Source organism: Aythya marila (assembly GCF_965140915.1).
Source record: "Aythya marila genome assembly, chromosome: 10".
Classification (NCBI taxonomy): Eukaryota; Metazoa; Chordata; class Aves; order Anseriformes; family Anatidae; genus Aythya; species Aythya marila.
This window is the reverse complement of record NC_139051.1, coordinates 22119788-22140458: the sequence shown is the minus strand read 5'-3', so window position 1 is coordinate 22140458 and position 20671 is coordinate 22119788. Positions and strand designations below refer to the sequence as shown.

The window sequence follows — 20671 nt, the reverse complement described above, 5'->3', positions numbered from 1 at the left end:
TTGCAAAACAACATGGGAACGTACTAACAATATGGGAAGCCAAAACCAGCCTGAGTACCAACTTGCAGAATAGCTGTTCTTTCTCTGCTCTGTGTACATTGAAGGGCTTCTACAGAAGAAAGGTTTTTCTTGGCATGGATGTCAAAGAATCCATCTCCAACTGAAATGATACAGAACAAGTTTTGACACAGAAACAGAAGTAACAAGTCAAAAGGCTCAGGCAGCATTTCACTAAGGAGTTCTCAAGGAGCTCATGGATAAGCTATGTATTTACTTTTAACTCTTGAAATTGTCTGAATTGAAACAGATTACTTGAAATGTGACTTACATGCCTAGACTTCTGTTTAAGAAGTGTCCTAGAGAAATTGCCAGAGCAGGAATTCCCATGTTAAGGAAAATAATAGGAGGTATAGTGGGAAGCGTAAGAAAAGAACTAGGGGACACTTGATTAATAAGACTTAATGAAGGACTGTTAAAACAGCTTTTTAAAGCGAGGTCATACTTTATAAAGCAGAGTATATTTTTGTGTTCTTTGAACACAAAAGGAGTGTTGGACCAGGTGACCTCTGGAGGTCCTTTCAACCTCAACCAGCCTGTGATTCCTTTGCAGCCACTATGCAACCAAATAGCAAGTACAATTCACAGCAGATAAACATGAAGTAATGCAGAGGCAAAAGGGGAAATCAGGCCTTGGTACTGCATGCAATCCTATGAAAACATCACTTCAATGCTCATCAGTGTTGAACAGCATCTTCCCTGTTTAACCTTTTGGAAAAGGCCTAGGAAAGGCAACAAAAAGTATCACCAATCTCATCAAAGGTAGCCTTGCTATCTTATAAACTGAAGGTTCATCTGCATCTTGGATGCTACACAAAATTTTATTTTTGCCCACCTTAAAAAGGTCACAGTAGAATAAAAACAGTTTCAGCCAAGAGAAACAGGGATCGCCAAATGTTTGGAACAGTTTCTGTAGGAAAGGACTAAGAAAAAACCTTTTTCACGTGAAAGAGAGATGAGGGAAAAGACGATATCTCATATCATAGAAGTTGAACAGAGATCGATCACCCACATTCTCTTTCCATACAGATTAGGGCATCAAAAGCTAGCAGGAAGCAAATTTCACTCCTCCAGCCCACAAGCACACACAAAATAAAGGAAGCAGTTCTTCACATAGTGAAGCTAGCTCCAAAGTTTACACACAATACCTAGTTAAGGCTCGTGACTGCTGTGACCCATGGATGCTAAGTGTTTACATGGGTTCAAGGGATATGGCCAATTTTTACAAGAAATCCATTAAGCATTTTTATACTCCAAGGCATTTGCTTGTCTTACAGTGCAAGTCACAAGTATCACTCTATACTTGTTCTATTCTGCTAAGATCTTTGGCCTGACTTTCTGTGGCCATTGTTACATTGTCACAGCAACACAGAGGCAGGAAAACATTGCTACATACAGTAACAAAAGACTGAGTCATAAAAAGAACTTAGGATAAAAAATGAAACTACACACTATCTTAGTTCAGCAGTACATTCTATATGCATGCTTTCACCCTGAAATCATCAATAAGACATGATAACCTCTAAGACTGAAAACAATACAAATTCTACTTAGTTCTTTGAATGCAAGGCTGATGCAGTAAGTCACCAGCTGGAAAGAACCCGACAAGAGGATTAAAGATGTTCCATTCCAACATTGAAAATTACCTTTCAAAAGCTGTTTGTCAAGCAGAGCATAGTTTCCCATTTGTTGAACAGGCAGGCCTAGCCAAATTTCAACCCTAAACTTTCAGGGAACCTCTACAGCTCCCAGTGTACATGTTACTTCTGTACTCACCTGCAGGTTTTACCTCTGAAAAAAAAAAAAAGTTCCAACTTTCTTCCCTTCTACAGTATCTGTGATGACATGACCCGAGATCTTTGGGTGGATTCCATTTGCAAGGTGAGCTTCTGTCACCTACAATGAATGATAGAGCCACTTCCCGAAAACGCATTTGTTATTTGAATCCCCATCCTTAACAAGAATTCTTATGTTGGAAAAGGCCGTTAAGAACATCAAGTCCAAACATCAACCTAATGCTACCACTAAATCGTATCCCTAAGTGCTATGTCCACTCGTCTTTTAAATACTTTTAAGGATGGGGACTCTTACCACTTCCCTGGGCAGCCTGTTCTAATGTGTAACCACCCCTTCCATGAAGAGATGCTTATTTAGTATCCAGATATCCAGTGCTGGTGAATAGAGTTGTTCCTCCCTAGGGGTAGGGCTTGGCATTTCCCTGTCCTGAACTTCAAAAGGTTCCTGCCTGCCCCTATCTGCAGCCTGTCAAGGTTCCTCTGAATGCGCCGCCACTTTCCCCACACAATGGCCTTTTCCATAGAAGCCACCGACGGCCTGCCACCTCTCCCCCTCCCGATTCGGCATGCCCCTGGGCACCACTGACCACCAACCTCGTTGTGGCACCATGCCTCGTCATCCTGGGCTATCCCGACAGCTTCCACCCATCGGGAGGTCCCAGTTGTAACAAATGACTGAGTCCCAAATAGGGTTACAATTAATGTTTACAATTTATTAAAGGAATAGAGGTAAGCAAACAGCGCTGGGTGTGCCAGCAGTCTCTGCTCCACTAAGACACACACCAGTTACATCAGGCGGCTGGTTTTTATGCTCCTAGGCTAATACATATTCATCACCACTTTTGGAAAAGGCAGGGATATTATAATTAGTTTCCCAGGACCCGAACAATCCTGCGGATGCATGCGTTATCAGTCTCCAGTGGTCCCTCTGGGGGTGGTTCGTACTGAAGGCTCGTAGTCTTCCTCCCAGGCTTTGTCCTTTGGTCGTTCTTCAGCTTCCTCCCCACTCCTTATTTAGTAGTCGCTGGGCCAGACATCAGAAAGCTGTGTCTCGTGCAATAGTCAGCAGTTAACTCAAAAAAACTTCCCCCGTTCTCTTATCTCCCAGACCCAAGTCTCAAGGTTTACCCTTCAAACCCTCTATCGACATGAACTGCTAGACCGTTCTTTTGCAAGATACAAGAACTATACACACTAACCACTTGGCCTTGTAGTTATTTATACAAGGGGATGTAAGACAGAAGGTCACATTTCATTATGAGGCCCTAGTGTTGTTCCATATTGGCACGAATCAGATGAACATATTTCACAAATTTTATTTTCATTAACATTTTGGAAGCTACACAAATTTTATTTTCCAAGCCAATCACACAGTGTTTCCACCCTGATTGAAGACAGGCCCTGACATCACCTCTGCCCTCAGTTCCCAGCCAAGCACAGAGTGTCCCCACATGCACTGCATAGCAAACACACACAGTAACATTGACATCCTATCTGTAAACATGCTATAAGTTACTCACCTGATAAAGAACTGCATGCAATAAAGGCACCAAGTACTAGTTAGAATTAGTTTATTCTAACAGATCCTACTAGCTGTTACCTCAAAAAGATGTGCGTACCCCTCGCTACTTGGAAACGCATCAGTCCATAAACTCTGATCCACCTAAAGAACCCCGAAACTGACTGAAGGAAAAACAAACACCCCAAAGAGCAGCCCAAGCAGAAGGAGCTCTCTGAGGGGATGCCTGGGGCTCATATACCATTTGGCCCCGCCCAGCACCCAAACCAATCACCTGGGAAAGGGTAGGGGCAAAGCACAAGGAAGTAGGAAGAGAGCAGCAGCAGCAGCTGTGGTGGTGTTTTTTTTGTGTGTGTTATTTTTCTTTTTTTTTTTTTTTTTTTTTTTAATCTGTTTTAGCTCAACAGCATGCATAGTGCAGACAAGAGAAATGGGGTGCTTCTAGAAGCAACAATCCCTATGCTTTTGCTGCAGCTTATAATATTAAAAGACATTATTACCAAGCAAATAATTGGAACTCTTCCAACTGGAATTAGCTCAAACTTTTATTTACATATAAAGAAAAAACTAGGAGTAGAACATCTGCTCCATCTTTTCCTCTCTCACCTTGCCATAGGCAGCTCTGGCTGTGATGTCCCAGATTGCATACTGCTTTTCAGCTTTAACAAATGAAAACCTTTACCCTAACCCAAGCCCTAGCCGTTACCTTGCCCTTACCCTAACACTAACCCTAACCCTTATTCTTACCCTAAACCTAACCCTAACCCTTACCCTTACCCTAATCCTAACCCTACCCTTACCCTTCCTCTAACCTTTACCCTAACTCTTACCCTTACCCCAAACCTAACCCTTAAACTTATCATAACCCTAACTCTTACTCTTACCCTAAACCTAAACCTTATCCTCACCCTAACCCTTAGCCTTAGCATTACCCTAACTGTTAACCTTACCCTTACCCTAACACTTACACTTGTCTTAACCCTTACCCTAAACGTAACCATAACCCTAACCCTAACTGTAACCCTAACACTCTCACCCTAACCCTAACCCCTAACCCTACCCCTAACCTATCCTTAACCCTAACCCTCTAACCCTAACAATAACCCCTAACCCTAATCCTTACCGTAACCCTAAACCCTAACCCTAGCCCCAGCCCTAGCCCCTAACCCTATCCCTAGTTCCCAAGAACTACATTTCCCGGCATACTCTGGGCACTCAACATGACCTCCCGGAAGTCCAGAATCCAAAAACTACATTTCCCAGCATACTCTGGGCACTCAACATGACCTCCTGGACATCTGAAGTCCTGAGAACTACATCTCCCGGCATGCTCTGGGCACCCAACATTGCCTCCCGGTGCTGGAAAACTACACCTACCAGCATTCCCCAGACAGCCGGCATGGCCAATCAAAGGCCGAGTGTTCAAGAACTACATTTACCAGCACTCACTGGAACCCTAGCCCTTACCGCAGTTACAAAAAAGCCTCAAGCCCTAACATTAAAAAACCTTGAAACCCCTACAGACCTAACCCAAACTATTTACCACACTAAACCCCTGAAGACCTCTGCCTAAACCCCCTAACCCCAAATCTTAGGATGCTCAAAACCCAAACCCAGAAATTACGACACGCAAACCCAAACCCAACCCAAAAGGTTAGGTTGCACAAAGTCCTAATGCAAAACATTAGGACGCTCCAAACCGTAACCCAAAAATATTAGAACGCTCAAAGCCCTTTCCCAAAAACTTAGGACGCTCAAAACCCTATCCCGAAAACATTAAGATGCTCAAAACACTTTCCCAAAAACTTAGGATGCTCAAAACCCAAACCCAACTACTCAGAATGCTCAAAAGCCTATCCCAAAAAATTAGGGCACACAAAAGCCTAACCCCAAAAATTAAGGTGCTCAAAATCCAAACCCCCAAAATTAGGATACTCAAAATGCTACCCCTGGAGAACCTAACCTGAAAAAAAAAAAAAAATTAAGATCTTAAAACCCTAACCGTAAATAACTGACCAAAAATAAAACCTTAAGACTCTAACCCTAAAAAACATATCAACACTACAACCCAAAAAACTCTAATACCCGAACATGCTAACCCTGAAACCCTTAAAACCCTAACCCCCAAATCCTTAAAATCCTAACCGTTAAAACTCCAACCCTAAAAACCTTAAAATCCTAAACATAAACCCTGAAACCCCTTACCCTGAAACCCAACCCTAGTGCCCAATCCCTGAAACCTTAAAACCATGAATCAATCTGTAGCAAATAGCATAGGCTGAGTCGAGGATCTCAGTACAGTAGCATTATTATTCGAGATTACAATGGCGGGTGTCCCACAAGCAGGAGGGTGCCTACTAATTCCGTACACAGTTTATACACTTTTTTTTTTCTGCCAAGGACTGGGACCCTCCCCTGTTTCCCCTTTAACTGTGCTATTCAAGGTTCATAATCTAGCTGGTGCTTCACAGAAAATACACAGCTGCTGGCCAAAGTCACATTTCTTTTGAGGTTTTTACTCTTTGAGGTGGTAATGTTTCTTACGCCGTGATTTCCACCTAATTGCTGTAAGGATTCTGGTTGTCTGCGTTTTACAAGGTTGTCTGTTATAATAAATAATAAAAGTCCCAAATAGGGTTACAATCAAAGTTTACAATTCACTGAATGAATAGAGGTAAGCAAACAGTGCTGGGTACGCTGGGAGTCTCTGCTCCACCAAGACGCGCACCAGTTATACACCAGTTACCTCCCTTAAGGGATATAGAGAAGCTCTCTCAGATACGGCAGTCCTACTTCTCGTGCATGCAGCCGGAGGTTGGTCTAATTCTGGTGCTGTTGGTGGTGGAAGCTGGGGCAACGGTGGTACTGGTGGAGATACCACATCCACCAGAGGGGGAGCCGCCGGGGGTGGATTGTTAGGATATGGAGGTGGTAGCTTATCCAATGGCTCACGTTTATCACCTTTTTCTTTTTCCTGTTCTTCTTGTTCTTCAAATTTCTTATCTGCTTTTAGTGTAAATATTGAAGCTGGAAAAGGACGGGAAGTCCTCCTGATCCATAATCCTGCATAATCACTTTCTTCCTGGCTAAAAGGTTCCTTTGAATTAACATGGATATTTAAGGCCTGGCAAATCCAGTCTTCAAAGGATCCAAAAACAGGCCGAAAGACATGTGGTCTTAAAGGCTCCTTTGGCCATTCTATCACACAATACTGGACCATTTTTAATTTACTTTTTCCTTTTCTGGGGCCCCTATCATTCCAATTTCTAATCGTTATTCCTAATGGACTTTCTGGTGGTATGACTGGTAATTTGCTCCCTTTCTTCTGGTCCCTGGTCTTCGATTTTGTCTGACCCATCTAGGAATTTTACTATGGCAATTCCCACAGCCCTTGGTTACCTTAGTAAGAGTGTCTTGCAGGTGGTTTAGGACCTATCACACACCCACAAATGCTATAGGAATCGCTTCAGTCCTTCACTGGCCAAGTCCCTCACGGGAGATTGGAACTGCAGTTAGAAGACCTCCACAATCGCTTTGGATCTAAGTTCCGTCTCTGTCACACTCTTACACACACAGGCAACCAAATCCTACCCAGCCAAACAGTATACGCTTTAAATGCTTACGACTCCGTCATCTTCGTTCAGATCTTCACACGCAGAATTACGGGCAAAATATAGTGCTGCAGCTGGCAAGGGAGCTGAAAAAAAAAAATCAAAAACTTTGCTTACTTTTATTCAGGTTCAAGATGCCATTAGTCCTGACCTGACTCGAACAGCAGCCACCAAATGGTGTGGCGCCTCTCCTAGAACCAATCAGAATTCAGGAACCAAAGCCCTCCCGAACGAGCCTGCAATTGTAATAAATGACTGGGTCCCAAATAGGATTGCAATTGAAGTTTACAATTTATTAAATGAATAGAGGTAAGCAAGTAGCACTGGGTGCTCCGGGAGTCTGCTCCACCAAGACACGCACCAGTTACATCAGGCAGCTGTTTTTTATGCTCCTAAGCTAATACATATTCATTACTACTTCTACAAAAGGCAGGGTTATTCTAATTAGCTCCCACTGGTGCACGCGCTATCAGTCTCCGGTGGTCCCTCTGGGGGTCTCTCATGCTGAAAGCTCGTAGTCTTCCTCCCAGGTTTTTCCCTTGTCCTTCTCCTTTGTCCATCTTGGCTGGATGTCAGACACTTGCATAGTGTCCCATGAAGCAGTTGTAATAGTTAGTAGTTATTCTGAAACCCCTTTGTTCTCTTATCCCCTATTGACCCGAATTGCTGGACCATTCCTTTGCAAGATACAAGAACTATACACACTAACCACTCTGGTTTTCTTAGTCTTGTGGTTATACAAGGGTATGTAAGACAGAAGGTCACATTTCATCATATCATGCGGCCCTAGCATTGGTCCATATTGACACGAATCAGATGAACACATTTCACACTGTAAAGCTGTCTTATCACTGCAAGCATATCTCAGTACCACCTTCCTTCCCTCTACACGATGTAACTGCGCAAAAACAACATTTTTATTCCTACAACCTTGATCCCCTTACCCTGAAATCCTTATTCTCCTTAAACCTAACAACTCTAACCACTACCCTAACCCTTATTATCAACCCCCTAACGCTAATGACACTGACCTTAATTCAAACCCCAAACTGCCCCTAACCGCAGACAACCAACAATGAAACACACACACACAAAGATGGAAACTACAAAAAAGGCAAAACCCTGGATACAGGCCCCAAATCACAAACACCCGACCAAAACGCTACAGAAAAGCCCCAGACGCAGGCTCCAAATGCTACAGCTAGGCCTCAAAAGTTCAAGATGCAACCCAAAGAAAAAATGCAGATCCCAAACGTTACAGAAAAGCCCCCAAACCCAGGCTGCAGAAGTCTACAAGCAGACCCCAAACTGCCAACAGAAGCAGGCACCGACCACACCCAGATGCAGACCCCAACTGCCCACAAGCAGCTCCCACCCCCTCCCAAGAACTGGACTCCACCCAGACACTGGCCCCAGACCCAGGCCCCACCCACCCCCCAGACACAGGTCCCAAAGGTGTACAAGCAGCTCACAAGCCACCCCTTCAGAGACAGGTCCCAAGCCCCCGCCCCCCTCCCCAAAACATGGGACGCAGAGGTGTACAACCAACTCCCAACTCCCTCCCTCTCAAAGGGAGGCACCTAGAGTGAACAAGCACCTCCCAACTCCCCCAGGCACAGGCACCCCCCCCCCAAACACAGGCCACAAAGGTGTACAAAAAGCCCAGACCCCCCTCTGAGACCAAGGCCGCTAAAGTGTACAAGCAGCTCCCAACCCCCCTCAAATACAGGCCCAAAAAGCGCACAAGTAGCTCCCTCCACAGAGACAGGACCCAAAGGTGTACAACCAGTTCTCAACACCCCTGAGACACAGGCCCCAAACCCCCCATCCCCAGACACAGGGCCCCAAATTCTATAAGCAGCTCCCAACCCCTGCAAAAGGCAGGCCCCCTACCCTATATAAGCAGCTCCCAACCCCCTTTCCCCCCGAGGGAGGCCCCCAAGTCCCTCCAAACACAGGCCCCTACAGTGTACAGGCAGCTCCCAGCCACCCCCAGATGCTGGCCCCAAAGTTGTACAAACAGCTCCCAACCCTCACAGAAACAGATTCCTACATTGTACAAGCAGTTCCCAACCCCCTAGACACAGGCCCTGACCCCCCACAGACACAGGCCCCAAAGGTGTACAGCCTCCTCAAAATCCCCCCCCAACGCAGGCCCTTACAGTGCACCAGCAACTCCAAACCCCCCACCCAGAGGCAGGCTCCAACCCCCCATGGACGCAAGCCCCAAAGGTGTACAACCAGCTCACAAACCCCCGAGACACAGGCCCCAAGCCCCCCCCCCAGACACAGGCCCTTACAGTATACAAGCAGCTCCCAACAACCCCCAGATGCAGGCCCCAAAGTTGTACAAACAGCTCCCACCCCTCCCCCAGACGGAGGCCCCAAGCACCCCCCCCAAACACAGGCCCCTACAGTATACAACCTGCACCCAATCCTCTACCCCCGAGGCCAGCCCCAAAGGTGTAGAAGCAGCTCCAAGCCTCCCTCCCAACCCAGGCTCCAACAGTGTACAAGCAGCTCCCCCCCGAACCTCAGACCCTCAGCAGATTCTGAGCAGCGCCTACCACAGCACCACTAAAACAGAGGGGAAGCACTTCAGAGACTTGCCTTAGGGGGACCCTTGCTTAGGGACACTGACTGGGCTGACGACCCTCCCGCCTTTCCTCAGCACTCCGGAGAGGATTCAACCCTCTGGGACTGCAAGAAGCAGCCATAAAAGAAAAAAAAAAAAAAGGCAGATCCTCAGGCACCTCACAGGCACAGCCTACCTGCTGCAATACCTCTCTTTCACTAGCTCTTCTTCAGCTCCTCACAGCTTCAATGCGGCCGGGACAGGGCGGACCGGCACCACTCGGCGGCGGCGGGGGCGGGGGGGCTGGCACCACGCGGCGGCGGCAGGGGGAGGGGGGCGGCGCAGGGCGGGGCAGCCAGAGCAATGCAGGGAGCCATCCCTCCCACCAATCCAGAAACAGTAGTCAAAAACTACAGAACCGGGACCCCAAACCACATGGAGCCAGGCTCCCGAACCGTACATGAGTACGAACACACACAAGCCAGAGACTGAGGGCCATGATGGCTACCATCAAGAAAAGCAGACAACATCAAGCTCGAGAGAGATCAGCCTTTCCAAATCCCAGTGAAAGACAAAAACTGCTTCATTACTATACCCTTGCCAACAATACATTTAAGACGCATGATATGGTGCTCAGCAAGCACTGCAGAAGCCAACAACTATGGGAACAAGACCTGGTAATGGATACTATAGTACACAGAAACAACCATACACCATAGAACACATACTGGAACTGCCCTGACTACCACACGCTAGGCTGAAAAGGATGAATCCATGGCCTCTTTACCCAGTTGTTACTGGATCCCTTTCCCATGCTGCCCTGACTTAAAAGCCATCCCCATGCACATACCACGCACATGCCAAGGTACAACCCCACCCAACACACAGACAGGGCATTTCAAGACAAACTTAGCTTTAGGGACGGCTGGAAAGCAGGATTCCTCCTCAAGGCACACGCAGACTGCATGAGATGGAGCTCCAGGCACCTCTTCACCTGAGGAAACACACTGCCATCAGGAACCACCGTGCCAGACAAGCTTTTTCTGCTAGAACACCCTTCTCAGATGCACTGTGGCATTCAAGTGAACTGCTTTCATGCAAATATAACGACTGATGTTACAACCCACCTTGCCTGTGGCACCTGATGAACAGAAGAGTAAGCCACCGCAGCGCTTCAAAACCATCCCTGCACGTGCTGCTCCTTGTCGCTCTCTGGCCTTATCTCATATCCTCAGTCGCTTCTGTGGAGAGCCTGCCACGGCACCTGCAAAGCAAGACAGACACCTTTCATAGTCACCTTGTGCTACTTGGTCGTTCTGCTCCAACCCAGCTCATGACCAGCCCCTCTTCTTACACAGCTCTTCAGAGTGCAGTTTGCTCCTTTGAGCCTGTGCGAGACACCTGTGAAAGAAAAAGAAACGCATAGGCCGATGCAGCATCCAAAGACACAGCACAACTAGGTAAGTTACTCTCATCTGCTCCCTTACCTCTGCCGCTTACCAGCCCCCGAGGCAGATGCTTCAATCTACCCTCTTCAAACAGCTACAACACCTCTAAAAGACAAAGAGGGGATGCTTAGAGGAACAGTGAGACCTACAACACAACAACTGCTACATCTGTTCCTCACTCACCTTGCCAGAGGCAGCTCTGCGTGTGACGTCCCAGGTTGTACACTGCATTACCTAACCCTTACCGTAACACTTACTCTAACCCTTCTTACCCTTAACATTACCCAAATCCTTACCCTTCCCCTTTCCTTTAAACTTACCCTTAATGTTACACTTACCCTTACGCCTACCTTAACACTTACTCTTACCCTTACCCTAACCCTAACACTTACATTTACACTTATCCTTACCCTTACTCTTACACTAAACCTAACTCTTACCCTTACACTAACCATAACCCTTACACTTACCCTAACCCTTACCGTTATCTTTAAAATAACCTGTACCCTAACACTTACTCGTACCCTTACCCTAACCATTACACTTACCATTACCCTAACACTTAACGTTACCCATACCCTAACGATATCCTTACCCTTACCCTTATCCTAACCCTTACGCTTACACTTACCCTAACCCTTACTCTAACCCTAACACTTACAATAACCCAAACCCTTACCCTTATCCTTACCCTAACCCTAACCATTACCCTTACCCTTATCTTATCCCTTACCCTAACCCATACCCTAACACTTATCCTTACCCTAACCTCTACATTTACCCTTACCCTGAACTTACCCATACCCTAACTCTTACCCTTACCCTAACCCGTACGCTTACCCTTACTATTACACTTATCCGTAACCTTATCCTTACCCTTACCATTAACCTAAACCTTACTATTACCCTTACCCTAACACTTACACTTACCCTTATCCTAACCCTTATGCTACCCATACTCTAAAACTTATCCTTACCCTAACACTTACCCTTACCCTAATGCTTAACCTAATCCTTACCCTAACCCTTACCCTATCCCTTCTTACCCTTAACCTTATCCTTACCCTAACACTTACTCTTATCCTTACCCTAACCCATATGTAACACTTACCGTTACCCTAACAATTGCCCTAACACTTACTCTTATCCTTACCCTAATCATTGCCATAACCCTAACTCTTACCCTTACCATTACCCTATCCCTTAACCTAACCCTTACCTTTACCCTTACCCTAAACCTAAAGCTTACCCTTACTCTAACCCTTTCCCTTACCATTACACTTACCCTTACACTTACCGTTACCAATAACCTTACCCATACCCTTACACTTACCCTTACCATTACCCTTACCCTAACCTTACCCTTACCCTATCCCTTAACATTACCCTTACCCTAACTCTTAACCTTACCCATACCCTTCCCCTTCCCCTTATTCTTATCCTTACTCTTACCCTTATTCTTAACCTTACCCTTACCCTTCACCTAAGGGTAATGGTAAGTGTATGGATAAGTGTAATGGTAAGGGTCCTTACCATTACCGTTAGGGTCCTTACCATTACCATAAGGGTCCTTACCATTACCATTACACTTATCCATACACTTACCATTACCCTTACCCTAACCCTAACACTTACCCTTACCCTAATGCTTAAGCAAACCCTTACCGTAACCCTTACCCTAACCCTTCTTATCCTTATCCTTACTCTTACCCTTACTGTAACCCTTACATTTACCCTTACCCATAACCATACACTTATGCTAACCCATACTCTTACCTTTATTCTTACCCTAACCCTAAACAATAAAAGTTAATCTTACCCTTACCCTTTCCTTTACCCTTACCCAAACCTTTACTCTTACCCTTACCCTAAACCTTGCCCTTATCCTCACCTTACCCTTAACCTGACACTTACTGTAAACATTACACCTACCCTTACCCTAACCCTTATCCTTACTCTTACCGTAACACTTACCTTAACCCTTACCCATAACCATACACTTATTATAATCCATAACCTTACCTTTACCCTTACCCTAACCATAACAGTTACACTAAACCATACCCTAACCCTTACCATTACCCTTACCCTTATGAATATCCTTACCCTTAATCTTAACCTTACCCTAACCCTTAGCATTACCTTTACCCTTTGCCTTACCCTTACCCTAACCCTTAAACTAACAATTACACTAACCCTTTTTCTAACACTTCCACTTTCCCATACACATACCCTTACCCTTTCCCTTACCTTTACCCTAAACATTACTATTACCCTTACCCTAATCCTTCCCCTAACACTTACCATTACCTAAACCCTTACCCATACCCTTACCCTAACGCTTACACTTACACTTATCCTAACCCTTACGCTAATACACACTCTAAAACTTACCCTTACCCTAACCATTACCCTACCACTTACCCTTTTCCTTACCCTTACCCTTGCCCTAACCCTTACCTTACGCTAACACTTAACCTAATCCTTACCATAACCCTTACTCTTAACCTTATCCATACCCTAACCCTTAGCCATACCCTTACCCTAACCCTTACATTTACCCTTACCATAACCCTCACCCTAATGCTTAACCTAATCCTTACCGTAACCTTTACCCTATCCCTTCTTACCCTTACCCTAACCCTTACCCTAATCCTTAACCTTCCATTAGCCTTACCCTTACCCCTACCCTTAAGGTTACCCTACTGTTGCTCTTACCCTTACCCTTAAACTTACCCTAACCCTTACACGTACCCTTACCCTAACCCTTACTCTAACCCATACCCTAATACTTACAATAACCCGAACCCTTACCCTAACATTTACCCTTATCCTTACCCTAACACTTGCCCTAACCCTAACCATTACCTTACCCATACCCTAACACCCTTACCCTAACTCTTACCCTTACTCTTACCTTATACCTTAACCTCACCCTTACCCTTACCGAAACCTTAACCCTAATCCTTAGCCTTACCCATACCCTAATCCTTACCCTTACCCATACCGTTACCTATACCCTTACCCTTATCATTACCCGAACCCTTACACTTACCGTTACCCTAACCCTTACCCTAAAATTTGCCCTAACACTTAATCTAATCCTTACCCTAATCCTTGCCGTAACCCTAACACTTAACCCTTACCCTTACCTTATCACTTTCCCTAACCCTTACCTTTACCCTTTACCGTAATCATACCCTTATGCTAGCCCATACCCTTATATTTACCCTTACCCTTACTCTTATACTTACCCTAACTTTTACTATTACCCTAACCCTTACCCTTACAATAATGCTTAAAGTAACCCTTACCGTAACCCTTACCCTAACCCTACTTACCCTTACCCTAAACCTTACACTTACCTTTACCCTAACCCTTACCCGTACCCTTACCCTTAACGTTACACTTACCCTTACCCGTACCCATACACTTAACGATATCCTTACCCTTTCCCTTAACCTAACCCTTACTATAACCCATACCCTAACACTTACCCTTACCCGAACTTTTACCCTAACACTTACCCTTACACTAACCGTTGCCCTTACTCATACCCTAAACCTTACCCTTACCCTAACTCTTACCCTTACCCGTACCCTTACACTTAACGTTACACTTACCCTTCCCCTAACACTTAACCTTACACATACACTTAACGATATGCTTACCCTTACTCTAACCCATACCCTAACACTTACCCTTACCCTAACCCTTAACCTAACACTTATCCTTATACTTAACCTAACTCTTGCCCTAACCCAAACCATTACCATTATCCTATCCCTTACCCTAACCCATACCCTAACACTTACATTACCCAAACACTTACCCTAACCCTTACCCTTATCCTTACCCCAACCCTTGCCAAAACCCTAACCCTTACACTTACCCTTACCAGTACCGTTACCCTTAATGTTACTCTTACCCTTACCCTAAACCTTACTCTTTCCCTTACCGTAACCCTTACTCGTAACCATACACTTATGCTAACCCATACCCTTACCTTTATCCTTACCCTAACCCTTACAATAAAAGTTAGTCTTACCCTTAGCCTTACTCTTTCCCTTACCCTTACCTTACAGTTACCCTAACCCTTACCGTAAACCTTACACTTACCCTTACCCTAAACCTTACCCTTACAATTACCCTTACTGTAACACTTACCTTTACCCTTATCCATAACCATACACTTATGGTAATCCATAACCTTACCTTTACCCTTACACTAACCATAACCCTTACCCTTAACCTTACCCATACCCTTATCCTTACCCTGAATCTTAAGCTTACCCTAACCCTTACCCTTACCGTTACCCTTACCCTAACCCTTACACTTACAATAACGCTTAACCTAACCGTTACCGTAACCCTTACACTAACCGTTGTTACCTTAACCTTAACCTAGCCCCTACCCTTACACTTACCAGAATCCTTAAACTAACCCTTTCCCTTACCCTAACACTTCCATTTACACTTATCCTTACCCTTACCCTTTACCCTTACGCTTACCCTTACAGTAAACCTTACCCTAACTGTTACCCTAACCCTTACCCTTATGCTTGCCCTTACCCTAACACTTACCCTAACCTTTAACCTTATCCTTACCCTATCCCTTACCCTTTCTGCTACACTTACCCCTTACCCTTAATCTAAACCTTACGCTTACCCTTACCCTAACCTTACCCTTACCCTCACCCTAACCCTTACATTTACCCTTACCCTAACCCTTACGCTTACCCTAACTGTTAAACTTACACTTAGCCTTACACTTACCGTTAATGTTACCCTTACCCTTACCCTAACCATTACCCTTACCAATAAGCTTATGCTAATCCATACCATAAGCTAAACCCTTACCCTAAACTTACTCTTACCCGTACTCTTACCTTTACCCTTACCCTAACCTTACTCTTACCCTTACCATTCCCCTTACCCTTATTCTTATCCTTACTCTTACCCTTACCCTTAACCTTACTCTTACCCTTACCATTACGCTTACCATTATCCTTACCCTAACCCTTATACTAATGCTTAACCAAACCCTTACCCTAACCATTACCCCAACCCTTACCCTAACCTGTACCCATACACTTATGCTAACCCATACCGTTACCTTTACACTTACTCTAACCTTAACCCTTACACTAAACCTTACCCTTACCTTTACCCTTAACCTTACAATTACACTTACTCTTACCTTTACCCTTACCCTTACTCTTACCCTAACCCTTACTCTAACCCTAACCCTTACCCTTACTGTAACACTTACCTTTACCCTTACCCTTAGCATAACACTTACACTTACCCTAACCCTTACACTTACCCTTACCCTAACCATTACCCTTACCCTTAACCTAACCCTAACGCTTACACTAATCCTTACCCTTATTGTTACCCTAAACCTTATTCTAAACCTTACCCTAACCCTTACACTTACCCTTACCCTTATCCTAACCCTTGCCCTTACCCTTATCCTAACAATTAGCCTTACACTTACCCTTACCCTAACCCTTACTCTTACAATAAACCTTACCCTTAACCTTACCCTTACTCTTATGATTACCATAACCCTAACAATTACCCTTACCCTTAACCTTACCCTAACCCTTATCCTTACCTTAACCCTTTCCCTAACAATTACCCTTATCTGGACCCATACCCTTAGGCTAACCCGTATTCTTACCTTTACCCTTAATCTAACCCTTACACTAACCCTTACCCTTATCGCAACCCTAACACTTACTCTAACCCTTACCCTTACCCTAAAAATTAGCCTTACCCTTACCCTAACACTAACTCTTACCCTTACCTTTACTCTAAACCTTACTCTAACACTTACATTTACACTTACCCTAAGCCTTACACTTACCCTTAATCTTACTCTTACTGTAAACTGTACACTTACCCTTACCTGTACTCCTACCAATACCCTTTTGCTAACCCGTACCCTTCCATTTAGCTTTAACCTAATCCTAACCCTTACACTAACCCTTACCCTTTCTGGTACCCTAACCCTAAACCATACCTTTAACCTAACCCTTACCCTTACCTTAAACCTTACCCTTACCCTAACACTTACCCTAACACTAGCCCTTACTCCAAACCTTACCCTAACACTTACATTTACACTTACCATAACCCTTACACTTACACATACCCTTACCCTAACCCTTTCCATTACCATTACACTTACTCTTACCCATACCCTAACACTAACCCTTACTGTTACCCTTACCTTTACCACAAACCTTACCCTAAAACTTATATTTACACTTACCCTAACCCTTACACTTACACATACCCTTACCTGTACCCATACCATTATGCTAACCCATATCCTTACCTTCACCCCTACCGTAAGCCTAACTGTTACACTAACCCTTACCCTTATCCATACTCTTACCCTTACTCTAACACTGACCCTTACCCTAAACCTTACCCTAACCCTAAACCTTATCCTTAACCTTACCCTTACCCTAACCCTTCCATTTAGCCTACCCCTTACCCATGCCCTAAAGCTTACCCTTACCTTACACTTACCCTTACCCTAACCCATAACCCCTGCAGAGCTTAAACTATGAGTTCAAATGGAAATAGGTAAAAAGTGATAAATTCCAGAACAGAACACTGGAACTTATTTACTTCCTACAAAATTAACAAACCTCATGAGCTCACAGGTTTCAAAGCAAATTAAATAAATGTCTTTCCCTTTTAATAACTAGGTAATTACAGGAAGTGCAATTGACTTTATGCTTGTTTTTACCTTTAAGTCGACACAGGTACCAATCTGGTGAAATAATGAAGAGAAATGGCAAGACAAACCCATATCAAAATGAGGTCAACATTAAATGAAGGAGTTGGAAGAGGTCAGGGAATACTGTTTATCTTCCTAACTTCCCTGGTTGATTTCTCACAGATGCACTGAATGTACATATGCTCTTTTAGAGCATCTAGACAACTATTCTAGCACTGGTCTGGGGTGAAAACAAAGCACTACCCTCATATGGCTAAGTGAGGGAAGAACTGCGTGTGAAGTGGGTTAATGTTAATGAAACTGCTTTCACTCCAGCCAGGCCTTATTTGACTTGATCAGCTTGTCACGAGGGAAACACAGGACAGATTAGCCTTGATGTCTACCTCACAAGTGAGGAAAGGCTAAGGATGCTCTTCCTGAGCAGTCCATCCTGTCAGCTGATCCAAAATTCACATCTGTCCGCTGCTGTGGTCAGCAAACTGCAGGTCTACAGCAGTGCCTGGAAAAGGTCTTGAGAGCACAGAAATGCTCACAGCTGGAAAAGGCGAAGGTGAGGAGGGGAAGGCAAGAAGGAAGGACAAAATCTGAGTGCAGGGCAGTCCCCTATCAAAATGCACTTTCTCAGGCTCATTCCAGATGACAGGACTATCTCACTGAGGGCATAACTTTAACTATCTCTTATTGAGGACAGCCTCCCTTCTCATACCATTCGCTCTACAGCAGTACTTTTCCACTAAATATTCATTGGTCAAACAACTTTGCCCACCAACCACTAACACCCAGAAACTTCCGTGTCTTAACGACTGAAGAAAAAGCAGTCCCAGATGGCAAAGCGTCTCCTGAATAGTCCCTTCTTTGTTCCTTCTAAACACTTTACATTCCTCCTGGCCTCATGATTAAGAGTCCAATGTTATCGCCAACCATGGGGCTTGTCTACCCCCATGGCCACAGTCCAACACAACACATAACAGGACTCTTTGCTTTCTCTCTTTCCAAACAAAACTAAATGTAACCCTAAACGAAATACTAAGCCTAGCCGTAATTAGGATCCTAAAGAAAACATGTGTCGCCAGTTTCTCCCATCAAAAAGTGCTCCCAGTGGAAACCTTTGAGTGGACCTGAACTACCTTTGGTAGCCTTTATGCAACCTGACACACAACAGCACTCTGCGTTTTCTCTCTTTCCAAACAACTCTAAATGTAACCCTAACACTAAATATGACCGTAAAAAACATGTATGTCGTCAGTTTCTCCCATCAAAAAGTGCTCCCAATGGAAGCCTTTGGGTGGACCTGAACCCCCTTTGGGAGCCTCTATGCAACCCCTCACACACCACAATTTGCAAATCTAATTGGAGCTTGTCATCACATCTTTTTGTGCAAGCAGCCACTGAGGCATTAAACAAATTGCTGTTTACAAGCAGATGTGCTCACTTAGAAGCATGTGGATTACACAGTACCTCTTTGATTATATGGATAGATTAATTGGGCTATATGGATATATTAATAGATTAATTTGCTAGTTATTGCATGGTGCCAAAGGTGGTTGGCCTAGAACACCAGAGTTTTCAAATATTTCTATTTGAACAACAAGCAATTTGTTAAAATAACAAATACTAGTTGCTGTTTTCAAAACTTAATGAATATATGAAATGTCCAGCAGCTTGAAAAACTGATGTTACTTTTTAATCAAAACATCAACTTTCCTTCAATCCAGAAAATTGCAACAGTTTGCAACCAGCAAGTGGTTTGATTCCAAAGACAATCCAATACCTAATGCTTTGTGAGCACATCTGTTAACTTTGATGACCATTACTGAAGTCCTGAATACAAGTAATTGGAATCTCAGCCATTTTCATATTCCCCACAGGCATAGCAACACCACACTACAAATATTGGACAAGTCATCAAGACTTCATTTAGACCTCAGTCTATACTTGCATTGCTAACCAAGATGAACCGACCTTAAGTAATATACTTTACATAACTGATGTCAAACAGTTCAGTTAAATACAGACTTCACAAAAGTATAGTGAAAACTTAAGCTAATGACCCAGATTCTCTTTTCTCTCAATCAATAAAAAAAATATTGCAACCATGGAATTAAAGTGGGTGCATGGCTGATGCAAGGGAAACCTTTGATTAAGTATGAAAAGCATACCTCCAGCATCCCAGGTTGTAGAGATTATTGAAAAGTTGTGGATAGCTGAGATCAGCATTTCCACCTAGCACGGCCCTGACTTTGTAGAATTCCATACATCCACAACAACTTATGTAACGTCAAGAAAATGTCTTTCAGAGGAATTTTAATCTTAACAAGCCATGAAAATCTTGCAGAATACATGAGCTAATACATAGGGCTTCACACTAATGGAAAATTCCACTGTGAAGGCAGACCAGAAGGTAGTGGTCATGCAAGTCATCCTGGCTCATTGCTGATCCTACCTTACATCTTAAAAGCCTGAGTAGTTTTGGAGATAGTTATGCCTTCTCCTCATTTGGTAGTGGCTTTCTACAAGCACTGAAGTTCTTTTGATGCAGTTACATGTAGAAAAATTGTTACAACAATGGGCAATTGATGGTGTAAGCACATTCTAACTCCTCAGAACTGCATGACTTCTTTAAACAAAACATTGCTTTTAAAAATTAAAAATAATAGGAAAGAACCAGAGGGGGAAAAAAAAATACGTATTTTACACTGCAATTCAACTTCCTTGCTGCAGTGGGTACTTTTTTTTACTGGTATGACTGGCCAGGTTTTTCAGCTGAAAAGAGTATTTTAACACTCAAATTGGTCAGATCAGGCCTATAGGGACCATCGCTTGGTCATATTAAAATATAATTTTCACAGCAATTTGATTGACTAATCACTAGGCAATGTTCTTCTGCTCCTCACAAATGCACTACTAC

General features: G+C 44.0%; 1 long non-coding RNA gene across 1 annotated transcript; it reads right to left on the bottom strand.

Annotated features, from left to right (window-relative positions):
* Positions 1-2526: 2526 nt before the first annotated feature.
* Positions 2527-9861, bottom strand: LOC309881656. Its single transcript, XR_014318167.1, has 3 exons — positions 9755-9861; positions 6996-7069; positions 2527-2877 (listed from the first exon to the last, which is right to left on the bottom strand). It is a non-coding gene; the product is annotated as an uncharacterized lncRNA (long non-coding RNA).
* Positions 9862-20671: the final 10810 nt, after the last annotated feature.